The sequence below is a fragment of the Phyllobates terribilis genome, unplaced genomic scaffold, assembly GCF_046119375.1.
Source record: "Phyllobates terribilis strain yellow unplaced genomic scaffold, ASM4611937v1 Scaffold_3__8_contigs__length_932513732, whole genome shotgun sequence".
NCBI lineage: Eukaryota > Metazoa > Chordata > Amphibia > Anura > Dendrobatidae > Phyllobates > Phyllobates terribilis.
In genome coordinates, this window is record NW_027362763.1 from 748,015,367 (window position 1) to 748,038,282 (window position 22,916).

The following is a 22,916-nucleotide window of genomic DNA, read 5'->3' on the forward strand; positions in this document are numbered from 1 at the left end:
TCTCGTCCTACCCCCACTGCGGGTATGTGTTAGATGCAGGTGTTAGGGTCCCGAGCCATACGCCTTCCTTACCTGATGGTGAGGTACCACACCTCTGGGTGAGATGCAGTAACTCTGTGGCGACTGAACCCTCAGGGGCGCCAAACACACTTCTGCACAGTTTTGAAATGGCGACGAAGATGTTTAGTGCTGATGACGATGCCATTATCAGCCTGACTATTCCAGTGATTTACATGCTGGAGCACACATTAAACAGAATTCAGAGTCAGGTGGTGGGACAAGAGGAGGTGGAGGAAGTAGAGGAGGAGTCGTATGCGGAAGGGATAACATCTCCAAGGTCCAGACGGTTGACAGCACCAAGGCGGCAGGCATGGGAGGGTGGGGGAGAGGGATTAACCAGGGTGCATGGTAGCAGCCAAACTGTTGAGGAAGGTGCAGGAGCCGAGGAAGAAGTGGAGGATGAACTGGCGATGGGCATGGATGACTCATCAGATGAGGGAGACCTTGATCACATTTCTGTTGCGCGAGGTTGGGGGAGAGGGCAGAGGAAGGAAGCATGATTCTTACCTCGCTACCAACACAACAAGGACTTGGTCCTCCTGGATGCGCAAGACACATGAGTGCCTTCTTGCTGCACTACCTGCAACATGACCCTCAGATTGCAGAATTCAAAGTAATCCTGACTACTGAGTTGCCACACTCTTAGATCCCCGGTACAAAAGTAAATTTGCCTAAATAATTCCTGCCATAAAAAGGGATTGACGCATGCAGGAGTATCTGCAGACGCTGTTGCAGAATCTTACATGTGCTTTTCCACAAAACACCAGTGGTGCACGAAGTGAATCTCACAGTTCTAACTTGCCAACCGTGGGACTGTCGAGTCTTCATCACTCAAACCGTAACAGTAACACAGTATCTGCTGGTAACAGCAATTTTGTGGAATCGTTTCACCACTTTTTTAGACCATCCTTTGCAAGGCCACAGGAGACAAGAAGTCTGACACATAGTCAATGCCTAGAGAGGATGGTGCAGGAGTATCTCCAAGTGAACATCGAAGCCATGACTGTGTCACTGGACCCTTGCTCATTTTGGTATTCCAATCTGGAAAAATGGCCGGAGCTCGCCACTCACGCCTTGGAGATCTTGTCATGCCCTGCAGCCAGTGTTCTCTCTGAACGTGTGTTCAGCGCTGCTGATGGTGTGCTGACAGATAAGCACACGCGGCTGTCCACTGAGAATGTAGACAGACTCACGTTCATAAAGATGAACAAATCATGGATTCGCAAGGACTTTTCTAACCCTGTGTTATCCTTGGGAGACTAAAAGCTTGAGGATTTGGTAATATCACCTCACCAACCGTTTTAAGCAACTGTGGGGCAATTGATGCCACTTTCATATACCTGGGGCCTTTTAGGCCGTGTGCAAATAACATGGAATAACTCAAACTCAAATGACAAACAACTATATACATGAAGAATACCTAGAGTTTCAAAATTCGAACTAAAGTAATCTTGCAGAAAATAGAAAACAATTAACAGGGCGGGACTGCGAGGCCCCAGGTATGCGTTATAGGGTTAAGTGGTGTCTGCGCCACAATTTTGGGAAAAAATGGAGACTCTTTTTGGAGTCCCCTTGCTGTGTCTTACGTGACGTTGGCATCGTCAATTCCAGGTGGGTTGAGTCGCTCCCCCCCCCTTTTAACTGTAAGAAACTACATACACTATTACTTGGGGTAACACAGATGGTTGAGTCTGAAGAGCTGTTTACTCAGAGGTCTGCTCCAAATCTTCAGTGTCTGCTAGTCAGCGTAGAATTTTTAACTGCATCTAGCCTAGGCAATACTTTGGGCGTAGTAGCCCAGCTGCGAAGCAAGCTGCACCGCCTGTGTATCTAATAAGAATTTTTAAATGCATCTAGCCTAGGCAGACTGTGGCGACCCCCAACTAAACCCAGACGTTCAGCCCCCCTACCGCCCCCCTTTCCTTGACAATACAATAATGTAACTCTTACAACTGGATGGGTGAGGATCGGTCACAGCTTTATTAACTCTTTATACTCATTCCATTAGAAAGGCATTTTATTTCTAAAATAATTCAGCTTGTTGCAGCATGCCCTGGGTCTCCACTCCGGCAACTTGGCCAACAAGTGTAACTCTCCAACATATCCTTTCTATTTCCAGGCCACGGAGGATCCTGCGTACTCGTATGCAGGACTCTGACCCCCACCCATCACTCTTAACGCTTGTTCCACTCCGTCCTGGAGTCCTGACAGGAATATGTCCAGTCCAATTTCCATTAAGTGAACACCGTCGGGCCGTATGAGGCCTGCTTTATCTCCTTCCAGTTGTCGTTGTCGTACCACTACACCGCCTCTGTCTCTTCTAAATTTTGCCATCCGAATATTTATTACCCGCCTTGTCCGTTCGATGGCCGTGATGTCTCGCGCACCTTGCCATACCGCTATCGGCACAATCTCTGACCATACTATAGCTAGCTTTGTGAAAAATTCTCTGAAGCGCTCAGTGTCTAGTTTCATTATTGCCATTAGTTATGCGCTCTTGTGATGACCTAGGTTGTTTCCCCCGGCCTGTATAACTAAGATGACCGGACATCTTGCCTCTCTCCCTACCTTGATTACCTCCATTAGTACCTGTGGCCATAGCAGGCCTCTAATACCTCTCCAGTTGAAATATGTGTTATGAAACTCTAATTTCCTCCCGCCTGGGCGGACTTTCGCCCTTTTTTCTGCCCAATATATATACGAGTGGCCTATCACCCACACTGTTGGCTTAGCGTCACCTGTAAAAGAAACAAACCACGTTAGGATAACAAGTCCGGTCTTATGTATCTTTCCAAACACGTGGATCGCCATCTCCCTATCCTCTGAACTTCCGTTTCTGACAGTCCTGCTCTTGCTGCTTTCGTGGCCCCGCCTATGCGGAATGAGTGTGTCCCGTAATCTTTGGGGTGGTTCCCTGCCGATGTTATGCATTTATTAAATATAGCTTGGAACTGGTATCTTGATAATGGCGTTCCATCAATGTGTGATAGGAAGAAATTACTTTGTGATCTGATAGTTAGATATGTTTTTACTATTGTTACCCGACTCAGTGTACCGTTTGTGGGTTGTAGAAGTGCCCAAGTGCCCCTGCCAGCTGGAACCGTTTTCGATTTGTGTATGCGAAGACATATTGCATTATTGGCTATGACTACGTCCTGGTGTAATAAGCCTCCACTGGTGCTAATTTTGGATTGAGGGACTAATTCGCTTATGCATAGCGCCCCGAAGAAGGCGATCACAAATGCAGTAGACAGTAGTGTTGCTTCAAATTGTGAGTGTCATGTTAATGGTGTTAGAGATATAATGTGAGAAATCAGTTTTAGTGACAAGGGACGGGACGTCTACACTCCTGACTTGGCTGACCCCTTTTCCACCCTTTTATGGATTGTCTGATGATGAATCTTTGTCACATCTCCCCAATTCAGTAGTTGTAAGTGAAATGCTACACCGGTCAGACACCGCTGCGCTGACGCCCCTGATATGCCCCTCATCATTAGCTGGTGGAGAAATTCTATGGTGACTTATGATCTGGCTTGTTCACATTGGTCATCCCGTCTGCCTGCTACTAGTCGTGTCCACTCTTCCCATGCCTTACCGCATGCTTGCCACGTCGATGGGGCAACTGACGCTCTGATTAATGGCATCAACTATTCGCCACTAGATCCCATAGGGAAGGTGGGCAACTGTTGTCCCGATGGGTGGGCGTTGTGGAAGAGCTCTGTGAAAATCTGCCAATTGAATTGTTATAAAGCGTTAGCAGCAGCTTTAGACCCCTCAGCATAGTGGCTAGCGCGGACTCATACATTGTGTTTTAGGCACAGGAATGCTAGCCTGGGTAGTAGGTCTAGCACTGGGAGAGACGATGATGCCATCTTATTAATGCAGTGCACTAGGCTGGTGTTTTTTGTTATGAAGCGTATATTTTTGTAAGCCAGGAGCGCGCCCCATATTTCTATTGCTACCACTATTGGGAAGAAAAATTATTTTCAGGGCTAGATGCAGCTAAAAATTATTATTAATTTAAAAGCTGGTGGAGCTTGCTATAGATGGCCTAATACAATGAGTCCCACACACTGCTAGAAGGCCAAATATTTTTTCAGAGGAAGATGCAGAAAAAAATTATATTCAGTTTGCAACCTGATGGAGGTCAGTATAGATGGACTAATAGAACAAGTCCCACACACTGCTAGAAGGCCAAATATTTTTTCAGAGCTAGATGCAGATAAAAATTATTTTTAATTTGCAACCTGATGGAGGTCAGTATAGATGGACAAATAGAACAAGTCCCACACCCTGCTAGAAGGCCAAATATTTTTTCAGAGCTAGATGCAGAAAAATATTATATTCAATTTGCAACCTGATGGAGGTCAGTATAGATGGACTAATAGAACAAGTCCCACACACAGCTAGAAGCCCAAATATTTTTTCAGAGGTAGATGCAGAAAAAAATTATATTCAGTTTGCAACCTGATGGAGGTCAGTATAAATGGACTAATAGAACAAGTCCCACACACTGCTAGAAGGCCAAATATTTTTTCAGAGCTAGATGCAGATAAAAATTATTTTTCATTTGCAACCTGATGGAGGTCAGTATAGATGGACTAATAGAACAAGTCCCACACACTGCTAGAAGGCCAAATATTTTTTCAGAGCTAGATGCAGATAAAAATTATTTTTAATTTGCAACCTGATGGAGGTCAGTATAGATGGACTAATAGAACAAGTCCCACACACTGCTAGAAGGCCAAATATTTTTTCAGAGCTAGATGCAGAAAAATATTATATTCAATTTGCAACCTGATGGAGGTCAGTATAGATGGACTAATAGAACAAGTCCCACACACAGCTAGAAGGCCAAATATTTTTTCAGAGGTAGATGCAGAAAAAAATTATATTCAGTTTGCAACCTGATGGAGGTCAGTATAAATGGAATAATAGAACAAGTCCCACACACTGCTAGAAGGCCAAATATTTTTTCAGAGGTAGATGCAGATAAAAATTATTTTTAATTTGCAACCTGATGGAGGTCAGTATAGATGGACTAATAGAACAAGTCCCACACACTGCTAGAAGGCCAAATATTTTTTCAGAGGTAGATGCAGAAAAAAATTATATTCACTTTGCAACCTGATGGAGGTCAGTATAGATGGACTAATATAACAAGTCCCACACACTGCTAGAAGGCCAAATATTTTTTCAGAGCTAGATGCAGATAAAAATTATTTTTAATTTGCAACCTGATGGAGGTCAGTATAGATGGACTAATAGAACAAGTCCCACACCCTGATAGAAGGCCAAATATTTTTTCAGAGCTAGATGCAGAAAAATATTATATTCAATTTGCAACCTGATAGAGGTCAGTATAGATGGACTAATAGAACAAGTCCCACACACAGCTAGAAGCCCAAATATTTTTTCAGAGGTAGATGCAGAAAAAAATTATATTCAGTTTGCAACCTGATGGAGGTCAGTATAAATGGACTAGTAGAACAAGTCCCACACACTGCTAGAAGGCCAAATATTTTTTCAGAGCTAGATGCAGATAAAAATTATTTTTAATTTGCAACCTGATGGAGGTCAGTATAGATGGACTAATAGAACAAGTCCCACACACTGCTAGAAGGCCAAACATTTTTTCAGAGCTAGATGCAGATAAAAATTATTTTTAATTTGCAACCTGATGGAGGTCAGTATAGATGGACTAATAGAACAAGTCCCACACACTGCTAGAAGGCCAAATATTTTTTCAGAGGTAGATGCAGAAAAAAATTATATTCAGTTTGCAACCTGATGGAGGTCAGTATAAATGGACTAATAGAACAAGTCCCACACACTGCTAGAAGGCCAAATATTTTTTCAGAGCTAGATGCAGATAAAAATTATTTTTCATTTGCAACCTGATGGAGGTCAGTATAGATGGACTAATAGAACAAGTCCCACACACTGCTAGAAGGCCAAATATTTTTTCAGAGGTAGATGCAGAAAAAAATTATATTCAGTTTGCAACCTGATGGAGGTCAGTATAGAAGGACTAATAGAACAAGTCCCACACACTGCTAGAAGGCCAAATATTTTTTCAGAGCTAGATGCAGATAAAAATTATTTTTAATTTGCAACCTGATGGAGGTCAGTATAGATGGACTAATAGAACAAGTCCCACACACTGCTAGAAGGCCAAATATTTTTTCAGAGCTAGATGCAGAAAAATATTATATTCAATTTGCAACCTGATGGAGGTCAGTATAGATGGACTAATAGAACAAGTCCCACACACAGCTAGAAGCCCAAATATTTTTTCAGAGGTAGATGCAGAAAAAAATTATATTCAATTTGCAACCTTATGGAGGTCAGTATAGATGGACTAATAGAATGATGCTATGCCCAAAAGGTTTTACTTCACTAGGTGCTGTAAAAAAATGGTATTCTATACACAGGTGGTGTAGCAACACAGATAGTCTACTCCACTGACTAGCACACTCTGCAATAGGCCAAAAAGGATTAGCTTTGCTAGATTTAGCCAAATGCTGTGAAAAAAACTTGCACAGCACTGGCACAGACCTGCCTGGCAAAAAACTGATAGGAACTGATGTAACTTAGTCCTGAAAAGGACTGCAATTACAATTAGTCTTTACTCCCACAACCTATCTATTTAAGAACACAGACCTGCCTGATAAAAGTCGTAGGAAATGCTGTAACCTAGTCCTTAAAAGGACTGCAATCACAACTCTTCCCTACTCCCAAGCTATCTGTAGATTTGTGCGAAAATTGGCTTGAAATTAACAAGGTATAGCGCACACAGCAACAGCGGTGCCGTCTAACACGCAGCTGCAGCAGTGAGAAAATGGTGGCGACGGGGAAAATGGCTGGGTCTTATAGGGCAAGGACATGTGACATACACTGCCAATGACACATGCCCTTGCTTGTGTGAGAAAAAGCACTTCGCTCCGTGTGTGCGCTGCTGATAGGCTGACAGATTGCACCTCCCCACTGTAAATGCGGGAAAGAGAAAAAAAAATGGAGATCTTCATTATTCCTGCAGAGATCCATCCCCTGCCCCTCCCCCTGCCCCGCTGTACACTCAAACTGCGTATTAACATTAATTTTCATCATTACTGAGAAAAAATCCAGTTATGATTTTGGTGCACGAACAGTTATCGAACATAACCTCGAACAGCCGAATTTTTTTCAAATCGTTCGTGTTCGCCGAACGGCTCGAACACCGCCCAAAACAGCTCGAATTTGAGATTGGCGAACAGTTCGAGTCGAACAACCCTCATCTCTAGTCCCGACACTGTGAGGCTGCGAGCCCTGGGCTCTCCTAAGATGTTTGCGCTGATGCTCCCAGGTCTGGGCCCACAGCATCATCCCACTCATGCTGCCGGCCTCCTGAAGCAGCAACCCTGCCTTCTGTAACCCCGCACCACTGCAACCACCACCCAGTAAGCTACCTTCGGATTATGATACACACCCCCATTTTCCTCCCAAATTTTGGGTAAAATAAGTGCGTCTTATAATCTGAAAAATACAGTATATCAATAAAAATGCCAATATAAATTAATTCCTTATAACCTTTAACCCCTTTCTGACATCGGGCAAAATAATCCGTGCCTGCACCATGGGCCTATTGGACCTGGTACGGATTATTACGCCCTGGCAATTGCGCCTGCACAGAGGCTGTGCTGGCGCGATTGCTGCCGGGTGTCAGCTGATTCTCACAGCTGACACCAGGTATCGTGTACCAGGAGCGGTGCCGCACCGCTTCCAGAACATTAACCCCCGAAATTCTGCAATCAAAGTCGATCGCTGCATTCTGGGAGCAAGCAGAGCCCGTCTTACCTTCAATTGAGACCCCACGCTGTGCGCGTGGTGTCCCAATTGTTGCCATGGTGATCCTGGTGACCCGGATGTCATTATGACGACATCCGGGTCAACAGGCATCAGGAACTTACTTTGATCATGCGCACTGCACGATCAAAGTAATTTCTGCATGCAGCGCTGACAGCCTGGATTGCATAGAGATGCTGCTACTGCATCTCTATGCTATACGAGCGATCAGCCTGCAAAAAAGTGAAATTCCCATAGTGGGACAAAGTGTAAAAGTAAAAGAAAGTGTCAAAAAGTGAAAAAAAAAATTGTAAACATATTTTTTTTAAAAAATGAAAAAATAATCAAAAAAATAAAAATATACTGTACCCATAAATAAATATTATTATGAAAAAAAAACAATAACAGTACAGATTTTTGGTATCGCCACGTCCGGAACGGCCTGACCTATAAAACTGTCCCACTAGTTAACCCCTCTAGTAAACACGGTAAAGAAAAAAAAAATTAAGCAAAAAACAATGCTTTATCATCATACCCCCAAACAAAAAATGCAATAAAACGCGATCAAAAAGACGAATGTAAATAAAAATGGTGATGCTGAAAACGTCATCTTGTCCCGCAAAAAACAAGCTGCATCAGCTGAAAAATAAAAAAGTTATAGCTCTCAGAATAAAGCAATCCAAAAAAATAATTTTTCTATAAAATAGTTTTTATTGTGTAAAAGCGCCAAAACATAAAAAAAGATATAAATGTGGTACCGCTGTAAAGATACCAACCCGATGAATAAATATGCCTTATCAATTTTACCACATGCAGAACGGCATAAAAAAAATCAATTCCTGAATTGTTGGTTTTTGTTTATTCTGCCTCCCAAAAATCGGAATAGAAAGAGATCAAAAAATTTCACGTGCCCGAAAATGGTACCAAGAAAAACGTCAACTTGTCCCGCAGAAAACAAGCCCTTACGTGACTCTGTCGGCCAAAATCTGGAAAAAATTATAGCTCTCAAAACATGGCGATGCAAAAAAATAATCTTTTAAAAAAGGGTTTTTTAGTATGTGACAGCTGTCAATCATAAAAACCCGATATAAATCTGGTATCGCTATAATCGCACCAACCCAAAGAATAAAGTGGTCTAACCACTTAGACCGCACGAGGAATGGCGTAAAAAATAAACTTTAGAGTTAGGGTTGTGCTAGAGTTAGGGTTGTGTTAGGGTTATGGTTGTGTTAGGGTCAGGATTGTGCTAGGCTTAGGGTTGTGCTAGAGTTAGGATTGTGCTAGAGTTAGGGTTGTGCTCGGGTTAGGGTTGTGCTAGGGTTGTATTAGGGTTGGGGTTAGGGTTGTGTTGGGGTTTAGATTTTTTCAAAAGTATAGATACAAAATGATGATGATATGGTGAGTAGTGTTGAGCGCAAGTGCTCGCTACTTGAGTTTGCATCGGGAGCTCGGGTATGCACCGAGTATAGCGGGTGCTTGATTGACATGCTCAAGTCTCTACCAGATTCGCGGTTGTTATATGGTCAAAAAAACACACGGGGATTGCCTGCCATGCACCGGCAATCCCCGTGTTTTTTTTTTGGTGTCTAACAACCGTGAAACATGCAGGGCGGGGACTCTGGCATGTCACTTGAGCAGCCGCAATACTTGGTGCATACTGGAGTACCCAATGCAAACTCAAGTAGAGAGCACTTGCGCTCAAGACTAATGACAACTTATTCAATATGATGACCTAATGTTATCAAATTCTGTGTCATACCTCTGGGTTCAAAATGTTCACTGTACCCTTTGATAAAATCATTGAGGGGTCTAGTTTCCAAACTGGGTCACTTGTGGGGGGTTTCCACTGTTTATGCGCATCAGGGGCTCTCCAAACGCGACATGGCATCCGCTCTCGATTTCAGCTAATTTTCCTTCAAAAAGTCACACAGTGCTCCTTCCCTTCTGAACCCTACCGTGCGCCAAAACCATGTATTTTCCCCACATATGGGGTATTGGCTTACTCAGGAGAAATTGCACAACAGTTTTTGGGGTCCATTTTCTCCTCTTATGCTTGTGAAAATAAAAAAAATGGGGCCAAAAGATAATTTTTGTGGAAAAGTTTGACTTTTTTATTTTCACGGCTCTACGTTATAAACTTCTGTGAAGCATCTAGGGGTTTAGGGTGCTCACCACACATCTAAATAAGTTCCTTGAGTGGTTCTAGTTTCCAAAATGGTGTCACTTGTGGGGGGTTACCACTGTTTAGGCACATCAGTGGCTCCCCAAGTGCAACATGGTGTCTGCTAATTATTCAAGCAAATTTTATATTCAAAAAGTCAAATGGCGCTCCTTCCCTTCTGAACCCTGCTGTGTGCCCAAACAGTGGTTTTCCCTACATATGGGGAATCAGCTTACTCAGGAGAAATTGCACAGCAAATTGCATGGAGCAATTTCTACTGTTATCCTTATGGAAATACAAAATTGGGGGCTAAAAAACATTTTTGTGGGAAAAATGTGAAAATTGTATTTTTACGGCTGAATGTTATAAACATCTGTGAAGCACCTAGGGGTTCAGGGTGCTCACCACACATCTAGATAAAATCCCTGAAGGGTCTAGTTTCCAAAATGGTGTCACTTGTGGGGCATTTCCACTGTTTAGGCACATCATGGGCTCCCCAAATGCAACATGGTGTTCGCTAATTATTTAAGCAAATTTTACATTCAAAAAGTCAAATTGTGCTCCTTCCCTTCCGAACCCTGCTGTGCGCCAAAACAGGGGTTTTCGCCCACATGTGTGGTATCGGCTTACTCAAGAGAAATTGCACAACAAATTGCATGGTGCAGTTTCTCCTTTTACCCTTATGAAAATGCAAAATTCAGGGCCGAAAAAATTTTTTTGGGGAAAAATGTGAAAATTTTATTTTTACATTTCAATGTTATAAACTTCTGTGAAGCACCTGAGTGTTCAGGATGCTCACCACACATCTAGATAAGTTCCCTAAGGGGTCTAGTTTCCAAAATAGTGTCACTTGTAGTGGGTTTCCACTGTTTAGGTACATCAGGGGCTCCCCAATAGCAACATGGTGTACTCTAATTATTCAAGCAAATTTTACATTCAAAAAGTCAAATGGTGCTCCTTCCCTTCCAAACCCTGCCATGTGACCAAACAGTGGTTTCCCCCCATATATTGGGTATTGGTGTGCTCAGGAGAAATTGCTAAAAAAATTTGGGGTCCATTTTTACCTGTTACCCTTGCGAAAATAAAAAAATTAGGTCTAAAGTAACATTTTTGTGAAAAAAGTTAAAAGTTTATTTTTTTCTTTCACATTCCAAAAATTCCTGTGAAGCACCTTAAGGGTTTATAAACTTCTTGAATGTTGTTTTGAGCACCTTGAGGGGTGCAGTTTTTAGAATGGTGTCACTTTTGGGTATTTTCTTTCATAAAGGCCCCTCAAAGTCACTTCAAATGTGATGTGGTCCCTAAAAAAATGGTTTTGTAAATTTTCTTGGAAAAAAGAGAAATTGCTGGTCATCTTTTAACCCTTATAACTTCCTAACAAAAAAAAATGTTGGTTCCAAAATTGTGCTGATGTAAAGTAGACTTGTGGGAAATGTTAATTATTAACTATTTTGTGTGACATATCTCTCTGATTTAAGGGAATGAAACTTAAAATTTTGAAAACTGCGAAATTTTCTAATTTTTAGCCAAATTTCTGATTTGTTCACAAATAAATGCAAGTCGTATCGAAGAAATTTTATCACTATCATGAAGTACAATATGTCATGAAAAAAAAATCTCAGAATCAGTGGGATCCGTTGAAGCATTCCAGAGTTATTACCTCATAAATTGTCAATGGTCAGATTTGTAAAAATTGGCCTGGTCATTAATGTGCAAACCACCTTGGGGGGTAAAGGGGTTAACAAATCATACTTGTTTTGTCTTACGAAGTATTCACAATTGAATATTAAAATGGCTGGCTTCTTGTTCCACTGAGAGAAACCTGTACTAGAATGTTAATAGGACAAGTGTCAGTTAATATGTGCAGTACAAATCTCTATGCCCTCTCTTCATGTATTGTAAGATGTGTTCCAAGTGGATATTTAGATCTGATCCTAGATTTACCAGGGATTCTGAGGTAAGAAGAGTCTGCTCACACTGCTGTCCACCCTGTCTATTGGACTTAATACTGGTGATACCAGGAGTGCTGATATAAAAAGAGGCTGCTCACACTGCTGTCTAACCTGTCTACTTGATGGGCACCCTAACTGAGCAAGTTTATGGATGGGTAGAGGGTGTACACACAGCTACATTCAGGACTAAATTAGCAGCAATAGGTCTTCTACCGAAAGGAACCATCCAAGCCCCCTGAATATCTAATCTTTGCACTCCAATATCCCACATCAGGATAGATTAAATGCCTGCAAAGACTTCATGGAAAATACTGAAATCGATGCTGATTTTGTGGGGAAACCTAGAAAAATCATCCTAATCCCTAATTTCTTTGCACTTGATAACAACATATATAAACAGCAGAGATGGGAAGTAAAGTGACAAAACAATATGCAAATCTTTCATTGCCAAGCTTGAAAGTGACTTTTTGTCCTCTTAACACCATCAAGCCTCTGGCCTATTACTGTTATGTTAACGACATTACCTGGACTGATTATGAGCAGCAGCTAAAGACATGTCATAAACTCCTGTACTAAAATTAACTTTTTGGACACCATCATTAAGCTACAGAACAACAAGAGAGACGTTCTGTAACAGAAGCTAATTAGCCTTTCAACCAACCTTAAATGGGACAGTTTTCATCCAAAACTCATAAAAAAGTTCTATTCTCTACAGTCAAGCCACCCAATACAATCGTATATTTTCCAATGCTACAGACAGAGAAAAACACCTTACTGATCTCAAAAAGACTTTTTTAGATCAGGGCTGCCAAGACAAACTGAAAACTAGATTGCAAGAGCTATCAGAATATCAAGGAATCATCTACATTACAAAACTAAAGAAGAAAGCTACATGGTGCTTTTAGTAGTCACTAGTGATGAGAGAACGTGCTCGCCATTGCTCGGTACTCGCCGGAGCATCACTGTGCTCGACGAGCTCGGCTAGGATTTCCGGGTGTCACGGGTAGTGTCCTCTCTGCTCTTGTACCAGTCAGTGACTTCTTTTCACATGTAAAGCGCAATGGAATAAATGGTGCTATAATAATGAATAATAATAATTATATTACGTGTACTCTGGGTCAATTGATGGCACTTTCCTGGTGACTGCCCATAAATGTATGTGTTTTGGCAGCTTTTGGTCCCGTTTGAAGGTGTTTTGTATATGTTTGGTTTTGGCACCCATTGAATCAAATGGCGTTTGGCAATGTTATTGCGAATATTGCAAAAACGACGATTGTAATCCGAAACGAATATCGTCTCTAATCAGAAACACCCTTAAAAAAATTATGTGGGTATGGCATCACGGTCTCTCTGGTGATATGGTGGTGGAGGATGAAGGGTATACCCATTTCTGAGTGTGAAGGGGTGCATGGGAATAGACCCCCAAAAAAATAACCACTGGATTTGAGTTTATGTTTGATGCTATCATCTGTTGGTGTTGAGAAGTCTGGCCCAATTCAGCCCTTGTTCATTTTTATAATAGTCAGCCTGTCAGCAGTTTCAGTTTTATCAGTTATAATGCCCCCGGCAGCACTAAAAACTATCTCTGACAAAACGCTAGCGGCCAGAACCTCCAAGGCGTAGAAAGACAGTTCATGCCACGTGTCCAGCTTGCATCTTCCAAAACTTTTCCCTCCTTGTCAGAATACCCCGTGTATCTGGGCCTGGGCGCTGGGAGGGTCTGAGAAAACTGTCCCAGACCTTTGACAGCATTCTCCTGCCTCTGCTGCATCTGGTTTGTGTCTTCCTTGCTTTTACTCCTTGGTTGTCCAATGAACTATCTGACTGTCACCTCTGCCGCCAACGTTGTCAGATGGGAATTTTTTTTTGTTATAATTCTTCAACAAAAGCCTGATCTTAATATCTCCCAAAATGAACTCCTTCGGTTTCCTCCCTCTACTATCCTACCTATACCTGACTTTGCAATTTCTTTTAGGTGCTGCCACCATAACTCCCACTCGGCATGCCTGCTATCTTGGAGTCATTTTTGACACACAAGTTTCCTTTATTCAACTTGGAAAATCACTCACTCGCTCATATCACCTGCACCTTAAAAACTTCTCCAGAAGTCAACCTTTTCTCACCTTTGATACTGCAAAAACTCTGACTGTCACTCTTATTCACTACTGCAACTCTCTTCTAATCGGTCTCCCTCTAAACAAACTGTCTCCTCTCCAATCCCTTCTGAATGCAGCAGCCAGGGTCGTATTTCTATCAAGCCGCTTCACCGACGCCTCTACCCTGTGCCAGTCATTGCACGGATTAGGTTAAACAATCACTACAAAATACAATACAAACTCATCTCTCTCACCCACCAAGCTGTCCACAGTTCTCCACTGGCCTATATCTCTTCCCTCATTTCTGTGTATCACCCCTCCTGTGCCCTCTGTTCTGCAAGTGACCTAAGACAGACATCCCCTTAATCAGAACCTCACACCTCCATCTCCAAGAATTCTCTTGTGCCGTATCAGTTTTCTGTAATGCCCAAAATGCGTACAACACGATGTTCACGGTAAAGGCAGGGGAACATAAAGTCGGCTTTGTGTGCCAGACCGCCAACAGCCAAGACTTTCCTGTTCTCACCAAGAGTTTTACCATCTATGTTCTCTTCCTCCTCCTCATTATCACTCAATCCGCACTGAGATGAGGCTGGGCTGGGTAGCATCACCTTGTACAGTTCCTTGCTCTACCTGCAATGCCTCCTCTTTAATTGTGAGCAGCGAGCATTTCAGTAGAAACGGGATGGTGATGCTAATTATGGCATCATCACCGCTCACCATCTTGGTGGAGTCCTCAAAGTTTTGGAGGTGGGCACAGATGTCAGACATCCATGCCCACTCATCAGCTCTTATGTGCAGAGGCTGACCTGAATGCCAACGGACGTGTTGAAGCTGATACTCAACAATTGCTCTCTGCTGCTCAAAATGATTCCAAACATCTGCAACCTTGATTTCCAACGCGTAGTCACATCGCACACCAGTCAGTGAGCTGGAAGCTGCAAACGCTGCTGAAGCCCTGCCAGGGCGGCAGAAGCTGTAGCTGACTTTCTGAAATGGGCAAACACTCAACGTGCTTTCACAAGTAGCTCTGGCAGATCCGTGTAGATTTTTAGAAACTGCAGAACCATTAAGTTGAGCACATGGGCCAGGCATGGTACATGTACAAGCTTGCCTAGCTTCAGAGCTGACACCAGGTTCTCCGATACAGCTTTCAACAACTCTGCAACGGTGTGTGCTTTGTCGCCTAAGCATACAGTCCTGCTTATTGTTATTGCCACACATGAACTTTAAGTAAATAATCTGGAATATGTCCTGAAAAAATGAATCAAGAGATGGAGGCTGAAGAGGAGGAGGTTGTGCAGGAGCTGTAGAATGTAGGGGTAACCCTGATTGACCCAGGGCCCGCAATCCTCTGCGTGGGGAGGATGTGTTCCTTCCCTGGGTCTCGACTTCCACAATATTAACCCAGTGGAATGTGTCAGTGAGATGAACCGTTCCTGGCCACATTCACTTGTCCACGTGTTTGTTGTTAGGCGGTCCTTCCCACTTAAGTGCACTGGAGAGGGCATGGGTAATGTTCTGGGACTTGCGCTTGTGGAAGGCGGAGACGATACCGGGAGAAATAGTGGCGACTGGGGACCAAGTATGGACACCCGGCTGTCACTGCCATGAGGTTGTGGAAAGCTTCTGCATACACGAGCCTAAAAGGCAACATTTCAAGTGCAAGCAGTCTAGAAATGTGGCAGTTTAGGGTTGCAACCTACTGGCGGGTGGGTGTTTGGCTGCATTCTTGTGCTTGCATTCCAAGTAACAGAAAAATAAGCAGATGGTGGCCTCTATCATCATCACGACCTCACCTCGGTACTATGAACTCTCCTGAAGGAGAAGCCAGGGCCCTCCGGAGGATTCTCCAGTTCTCTGGTGGGCCCGTCCAACCCTGCCGAGAAGCAGCCCTGGCTAAGAAAAGTGTGTGGGAAGGTTCCTGGACACTCTACGGGCTGCTTTTTTACTGAGGGGGAAATCCACGCAAACACAGGAAGAACATACAAAATCCTTGCAGTTGTTGTCCTTGGTGGGATTTGTACCCTGGACCCCAGTGCTGCAAGGCTTCAGTGCTAATCACTGAGCCAATGTGCTGCCCTCTCTGTTCTCCCTCTGATATCTAACATGCTGGACAAACTTGCACCTACTGCCACTCAGTATCTTCAGCTCCTTTGTGAGAAACTAATGTATTTGGGCAGTCAATCAGTCTGCCAAATAAAATTTCTGAGAAGGAAGTTTGGGCTCGCATCGCTTCTAGTACTGGGTCCCAATACCAAACCACTGGAAGTATTCCAGGCTGGTTGGAGCTAAGCTGATTCCCACAGAAAAGTACCAGCAGAAAGCTAAGGAGATGGTGGCCTCTATAATAATCACAACCTCACCTCGGCACTAAGAACTCTACTGATGGAGAAGCCATGGCCCACCGGAGGAGTCTCCTGTTCTCTGGTGGGCCCGTCCAACCCTGCCGAGAAGCAGCCCTGGCTAAGAAAAGTGTGTGGTAAGGTTCCTGGGCACTCTATGGCTGTTTTTTTTTACGGTGGACTGGCTCCGTACCGTCCCTGGCCACATTCACCTGTCCACGTGTTTGTGGTTAGGCGGTCCTTCCCAGTAAGTTCACTGAGGACGACAAGGGTAATGCTGTAGGACCCGTGCTTGTAGAAGGCAGAGATGACAGCGGGATAAATAGTGGCGGCTGGGGACCGAGTATGGATATCCAGTCACCGCCGCTATAAGATTGTGGACAGCTTCCGCCTCCACGAGCCTAAAAGGCAACATTTCAAGTGCAAGCAAGCAGTCCAGAAATGTGGCAGATTAGTATTGCGTCCTGTGGGTGGGTGGTTGGCTGCATACTTGCTTTTGCATTCCAAGTAACACAAAGCTAAGGAGATGGATGATCCATCCATCAGGAATCATTCGGTCGTTGTCTAGGAGACCGAGCACAATATTAACCCAGTGACATGCGTCATTGAGGTGTACCATCCCTGGCCACATTCATTTGTCCACGTGTTTGTGGTTAGGCTGTCCTTCCCACTTAAGTGCACTGGAAAGGGCACGGGTAATTTTCTGGGACCCGCACTTGTGGAAAGTGGAGACGATACTGGGAGAAATAGTGGTGGCTGGGGACCGAGTATGGACACCCGGCCGCCGCCACCATGAGGTTGTGAAAAGCTTCCGCCTCCACGAGTCTAAAAGGCAACATTTCAAGTGCAAGCAGTCCAGAAATGTGGCAGTTTTGTATTGCGGCCTGTGGGTTTTGGCTGGCTGGCTGCATACTTGCGCTTGCATTCCAATAACTGTGGTAAGGACAACTGAACGTTGCAAAGGGACAAGGACGTGGATGGTGATGGTTGCAAGTCTTTAATGACAGGTGCAGGGCAGGAGACATCTTCGCATGCGCCATGGACAGGGGATTGGCGTGCATGCACAACAGCAGGAGAGGCAGTGGACTCACCCGCAGACACTGTTTCTGGACCTTGGTGTTTGGCCCAGCTTGTCAGGTGCTTTGCTGTCAGGTGCCTGAGCATGCTGGTGATGGTCAGGCTGGTAGTTTAGGTGCTCTTGCTGATGCTGACCTGTCTGATGTTGCAAATAGCCTTTTTGGGGTTATCTAAACAGTCTTTAAAAAGAACCAGACTCGGGAAGACCTAACAGTTGTACTGGCAACTTCCATCGTGTTGGTGTTCTGGGGAGCAGTTGTCCGCCTTGTGTCGGTGGCCACCACACTGCTTGTTTCTGCCTGTTGTGGTGCTACACCTCCCTCCCCCTGTGTGCTGCTGTCCTCACTCTACATGTCCCCTTGACAGGTTGGGTTAGTGACTTTATCGTCCACCTCTTCCTTTTCCACTTCCGCACCCTGGTCCTCCTCCTGACTTCCTGTCCATTGTGTCTCATCATTATCCTCCTCTTGCAACAGTATTTGCACTTTCCCACCTTCTCCTTCGGGTAAACATGGCTCCTTAAATTGCTATATGTGATTTTCTGTTGCCCTGCTCGAAGCTGGCCTGTCGAGAGGCCCAAATTTATCGATGGAAAAGTGAACAGCTCTTGGGGTAACCCTGGACTCTAATCTCTCCTTCAAACCACATATCCAAGCTCTTTCCATTTCCAAGCAGGACCAAGTAAGAGGCCAGAGTCTATAAATGGAAAGATGACCAAAACAGCTCTTTGAAGTGTCCAGGTGTGGGATCAGTTGTCTCAGGGCACTCGGAATGGTGAGAGGAAGAAGGTACAGGGTGAGGAAGATGCCGACTCCAAGTAAAAAAAATTTCCCAGATCTGCACATTCCTCAACCACAAATCTACAAAAACACTAGTGCACGCGCTCATCATCTCCCTTCTCGATGACTGCAACCTCCTGCTCTGTGGCCTCCCTTCTAACACTATCACATTCCTCCAATCTATCCTAAACTCTGTTGCCCGACTAATCTACCTGTACCCTCGCTATTCCCTTGCCTCACCTGTCTGTCAATCCCTTCACTGGCTCCCCATTACCCAGAGACTCCAGTTCAAAACCCTAACCTTGGAAAGCAAAGCTATCCACAACCTATCTCCTCCATACATCTGAGACCTAGTCTCCCGGTACTTACTTGCACGCAACCTCCGATCCTCACAAGATCTCCTTCTCTACTCCCCTCTTATTTCCACTTCCCACAATCGCATACAAGATTTCTTCCGGGCATCCCCCCTTCTCTAGACCTCTCTACCCCACCATTTCTGACTCTTGCCTACTGTTGAAACCTTTAAAAGGAAGCTGAGACCCACCTCTTGCGACATGCGTACAACCTGCAGTAACCTTCGCTCCACCATACCGCTGAAAAGACCAGCTCTATCGTCACCTACTCATGCCTTGTAGACTGAGCCCTTGCAAGCAGGGTCCTCTCCTCTCCTGTACCAGTCACTGTCACATTTTTATTCAAGATTATTGTAATTGTTTTTGCGATGTATACCCCTTTTTCACATGTGAAGTGCCATGGAATAAATGGCGATAAAGTAATAATAATAATGTGATCCGGACTCACAACTACTGAGACTGGACCATGTGGAACACAGAGTGGTGGTGGTGGCAAACTGACTGGAAGCTTTATCTGCTATCCAACCAACAACCTTTTCACACTGCTCTGGCTTCAATAGTGGTGTTCCGCGGCCCCCCTAGAAATTGGGACAGGAAGGTAGTTCGACATGACGGGGGTGTTTGTTGTGCCCCCTCAGCAGGCACAGTTTCATTTTGCCCACGGCCTCTGCGTGCACTATTACCATCACCATTACGTCCACTTCCCCGTCCCTTGACACACACCTTGCCCATTTTAAATGGAGTTTAAGATTTGTCACGTTGCCAAAAATGTCTGTATTATTACTGCAGTAATATTCAATCACGTCTGATGAGATGACCATAGTTTTAGGCAGTGCCTTGGGAGTCAGAGATGCTTCCAGCCCCAGGGGGCTGGAAGCTTCTCCATGCTGTTCCCATGTCACACACCACATGGCCAGATAAGGTTGTAAAATGTTAAAATCACTTTTCCTGCTGAATGCATTTGTCTTGGTTGAAAGCAATGCAAAGTGTGAACATAGCCCAAGGTGTGGAGGAGCATTTTTGCTTTTGGTTATTTATTTTGCCTTATATACAAGTCGTTACCCTAGAAAGGATGTTCCTTAACATATTTCCCAGGAAAATCCATTTTGGTTTTGTTTTTGTATGTTTTATTGTGAGTCCGTAAAAGTGGTGCAATGCCTCTGACAACGTTGTTGACAGCAGTGACCTGAGAGTCAGAAATGCTTCCAGGGGTCTTCCCCATGCTGTTCCCATGTCCTTTGAGCACTATTCCTATCGATTTGGGCAATTTTTAGGCCCTCTGCAGACAGCCGTGGGGGTGCCGCCGGAAAAATGCTTGCGTTTCCCATAGACTTACACTGGTGTCATTACTCAGTCCGAGCACTCGAACATTCCAATTTGCTCGACTCGAACGAGTACTCGAGCATTTTAGTGCTTGCTCATCACTAGTAGTCACCAATAATCCAAATCTGGAGGTGTTGAGATGAGCTGCATGGAAATTACAACCTTTATTACAAAAAGATGCCCGATTACAATCTATATTTCCAGACTCCTCTTTCTGTGCTTTAGGCAGCCCCCAAGTCTATGATGCATCATTGTTAAAAGCTCTCTGTCCTCTCCAACAACAACAGGAATGGTTTCCTGCAATCAGAAAAAATGCAAAACCTGTCCATTTATAATGACAACAGACAAGATAACAATTCCCAGATCACATCAAGACTACAGGATTCCAAGTAATTTCAGCTGCAACCCATCTAATGTGGTGTAGTTAATTATATGAACCAAATGTCAAACTGGGTGTCTATATGTATAGGAGACACGACAAAAGCTTAGAACAAGGATGAATTCTCATTGCCACACAATAAAAGAAAAAAGGATAGATCTACCTGTGGCCAAACATTTTTGTATCCCTGATCACAGCATCGTAGACATGAAATTACTGGTATTAAAAGGTAACTTCAAATCTTAGAGAGACAGAAGAGTATGGGAGTACAAACTTATGACAACCTTTGACACACTCAGAAAAGGAATGAATGTGTTGCATGAATTTATGTCTTTCTGCATCAATAAAGGAATGTACTCCTCAGACCTCATGAGAGCATCACAGCCATAGACCAGACCTCAATCAGATGACAATAAAACTTTCACACTCCTTATCTATGAACTGCATCACTATTTCCTGTCACAACTGTTTCTCCTCTTCCCATATTGATAGTCCTGCTTTACGTCACTTGCTTTACTGTATTATTCTATGTCCTATTGTGTATAAATATGTTTCAAAGCTTGCATTTAGCCATTAAAAGGTATCAACCACTGAGGACTCTCAATTTTTAATATTTTTCAATGAAATTCAAAATCACTGAATTACATCGGTTAATTCGATTTCAGTGAATTCATTTGCATTATATAGAAAGTACTCAATTGCCTCCAATTGCCCGGAAATGTGAATAGCACTCTGAGGTCTCCCAGGGCTGTATCCATCCCCTTTCAAGTTCTATAACACAAGCACAGACTGACTAATGTCGAATTGACCTCAACACGTGTTTTTTCTTTCAACAATATTAATGGATTGCTTCTGCATAACTGCAAATTAAAATATATGATTAAATTGCAGCAGCTCTATAACCACACTGATCAAACTAGCAGCAGCTGAAATGTATGTCCCCCTCTCTACCTTACAAACACAGTGACAATCCTCTCTACCAATTGATAGCATATTATTTTCTCTTTCTCACACACTAATCTTGTTCACTGCTGTGCTGTCACACACTCTTTACACAACATCTTTAGTGTTTTATGGCTTTCTCTCCATATGTCTTTTTCCCCTCGGTGGCTAAGCTGTGAGATATGACATCCACTCACTATAAAAACAACAATAAAAATGACTGCTGCATTTCCTGCTTTTATACAGGCTTTGATTCTGCATCCTGATTGATTCTGCTATATCATGTGATGTGATTACTGCAAGATATTATGGGGAAGCCTATCTAGATGCATCCAAGGTCATGTGATAATTCTCTAATTGATTAAATCTTTTGCAATGTGTAAAATGGTAGCGGCCATGTTAGGCAATTAAAACAATGGTTGAATTCACCGCATATCTAAACATTTAACATAAATTCAATTTGGTTAGAATCGATTCACTCATCTCTAATAAATATATATAAGCATTTAATGCCTATAGTATGCAGCTATTTTGAGAATTCAGGATGTCGTTTTTTTTTATATATATATATAAATATATATATATATATATATATATATATATATGCATTTTGAGATTTTGAGATCCAGAACTTTAACATTTTTCTGCTTCTGCCTGTGTTTCTATAAAGGGGCTTGTTTTTTGGGTGGTTGGGGGGGGGGAGAGATGAAGGTGTGCGTGTTTTATTTTAAAATGCCACTTTTTCAAACTACCGTATTTAGTGAACTATAAGAGCACTGGACCATAGGACGCAACCCACATTTTGAGGGAAATAGTAAAAAAAAATTTTAACGTGTCAAATGGGGGTCTGTGTTATAGTCCGAACTCAGCTTACCGGGGGTGGCGGCAGTAGAGTGGGGTCAAAAGAAGCAGGGTCGCCGTTGTAGGAAGCCAACGACCAGAGTGGGGCGATGTTGTGGGCCAAGGAGGAGGTGTCCCGGCAGTGTAAGGCAGGAGCTATTGATCTCCCAGTGGTATGCTTCAAGAAAATGTCAGCGGTGCAGGCAGGAGCGGAGTCTCCGCTCTGCCAATTGATATCCGGGTGCTGGGCTTCAGGAAAATGGCTGCTGTAGGTGTCGCATGCCACGATTGAGATCTTGGCACGTCATTGAGCCGAGATCTAAATTTGCGCATGCGCCGCCGTCGCCGGCCATTTCTTGAAGCCCACGAAAGGAAGATGTGTGCTCCGCTCTTGGGCTCCGCTCCGCTCTTTCCTTGCACAGCCGACATGTTCTTGAAACCCACCGTCGGGACACCACCTCCTCCCAGCCCAGGGCCCGTAGCATTGCTCCACTTCGGCCAACGCATGCTTCTTGCAGCGGTGACCCTGCCTCCTGTGACCCCGCTCCATTGCCGCCGCCCCCCCTGGTAAGTTACTAAAAGACGCAATCCCATTTTCCTCCCAAATTTTGGGGAAAAAAGGGTGCTTTATAGTCCGCAAAATACGGTATATATAATTTATTGAAATGCTTTTTTAAAGGAGTTGTTCGAACATTCCATATTGATTCTCCTGCAATTGGAGAATCAATATCCTTACGATTGTGAATCAATATCAAATCAGTGGGGTTATAACACCCGGTACCCCC